The following is a 2,500-nucleotide window of genomic DNA, read 5'->3' on the forward strand; positions in this document are numbered from 1 at the left end:
CACATGTATGCATGTATAAAGAGGAATTTATGTATGTGTATGTATATATACATGTACATAGAGCAAGTGTATATGTAGATCTATGTATGTAATTGTCTACATGTATGCATGTATAAAGAGGGATCTATGTATGTGTATGTATATATGCATGTACATAAAGCATGTGTACATGTAGATCTATGTATGTAATTGTTCACATGTATGCATCTATTTAGAGGGATTTATGTATGTGTAACATAAACATATACATGTATATAGAGGGATTTATGTATGTGTAACATAAACATATACATGTATATAGAGGGATTTATGTATGTGTAACATAAACATATACATGTATATAGAGGGATTTATGTATGTATAACATAAACATATACATGTATATAGAGGGATTTATGTATGTGTAACATAAACATATACATATATATAGAGGGATTTATGTATGTGTAACATAAACATATACACGTATATAGAGGGATTTATGTATGTGTAACATAAACATATACATGTATATAGAGGGATTTATGTATGTGTAACATAAACATATACATGTATATAGAGGGATTTATGTATGTGTAACATAAACATATACATGTATATAGAGGGATTTATGTATGTGTAACATAAACATATACATGTATATAGAGGGATTTATGTATGTGTAGCATAAACATATACATGTATATATAGGGATTTATGTATGTGTAACATAAACATATACATGTGTATAGAGGGATTTATGTATAACATAAACATATACATATATATATATAGAGGGATTTATGTATGTGTAACATAAACATATACATGTATATAGAGGGATTTATGTATGTATAACATAAACATATACATGTATATAGAGGGATTTATGTATGTGTAACATAAACATATACATGTATATAGAGGGATTTATGTATGTGTAACATAAACATATACATGTATATAGAGGGATTTATGTATGTGTAACAAAAACATATACATGTATATAGAGGGATTTATGTATGTGTAACATAAACATATACATGTATATAGAGGAATTTATGTATTTGTAACATAAACATGTATATAGGGGTTTTATGTATGTGTAACATAAACATATACATGTATATAGAGGGATTTATGTATTTGTAACATAAACATGTATATAGGGGTTTTATGTATGTGTAACATAAACATATACATGTATATAGAGGGATTTATGTATGTGTAACATAAACATATACATGTATATAGAGGGATTTATGTATGTGTAACATAAACATATACATGTATATAGAGGGATTTATGTATGTGTAACATAAACATATACATGTATATAGAGGGATTTATGTATGTGTAACATAAACATATACATGCATATAGAGGGATTTATGTATGTGTAACATAAACATATACATGTATATAGAGGGATTTATGTATGTGTAACATAAACATATACATGTATATAGAGGGATTTATGTATGTGTAACATAATCACATGTATATAGAGGGATTTATGTATGTGTAACATAATCATATACATGTATATAGAGGGATTTATGTATGTGTAACATAAACATATACATGTATATAGAGGGATTTATGTATGTGCAACATAAACATATACATGTATATAGAGGGATTTATGTATGTGTAACATAAACATATACATGTATATAGAGGGATTTATGTATGTGTAACATAAACATATACATGTATATAGAGGGATTTATGTATGTGTAACATAAACATATACATGTATATAGAGGGATTTATGTATGTGTAAAATAATCATATACATGTATATAGAGGGATTTATGTATGTGTAACATAAACATATACATGTATATAGAGGGATTTATGTATGTGTAACATAAACATATATATACATCCTCATGAAGAACTCTTCGTGATGTACTAAACGTCGTCTTCTGCATGGTTTGCAGTGTGTGTTATCACTTCGCCCTCAGCAGTAACACGGTCATTATCAGCGAGAAGCAAAGTATTCGTGTCAGCTGACAGAATGACATTGTAAAGTGACAGCGCCGGCGATGGGCCCCTGATAAGGGCGGAATTGGATCGAGAAACGGCCGGAATCATGCAAGAATTGCAAGAATCTTTATTGCTTTCGGGACGAGAACTTGCTGCTGCTGCTGCTGCTCCTGCTACTTGGGACTTCTCCTACTCCTCTTCCTCTTCCTCCTCTTCCTCCTCCTCCTCCTCCTCCTCCAACTTTTCCTCTTCTTTCTCCTCCTCCTCTTCCTCCTCCTCCTCCTACCCCACCAGCCCTTCTCCTCTTCCACCTACCTCTTCCTCTTCTTTCTCCTCTTCTTTCTCCTCCACCTCCTCATCCTCTTCTTTCTCCTCCTCCTCCTACTCCACCTCCATCTTCTCTTCCTTTTCCCCACCACCTCCTCTTCCTCCTCCTTTCCGTTCTCCTCCCCCCATCCTCCTCCTCCTCCTCCTCCTGTTCACCATGCTTGGCTTTCTCCCCGTGTTTAGGGGTGGGTGGGTGGAAAAT

This window comes from Oratosquilla oratoria, chromosome 37, assembly GCF_046742065.1.
Source record: "Oratosquilla oratoria isolate Oo_2021 chromosome 37, ASM4674206v1, whole genome shotgun sequence".
Classification (NCBI taxonomy): Eukaryota; Metazoa; Arthropoda; class Malacostraca; order Stomatopoda; family Squillidae; genus Oratosquilla; species Oratosquilla oratoria.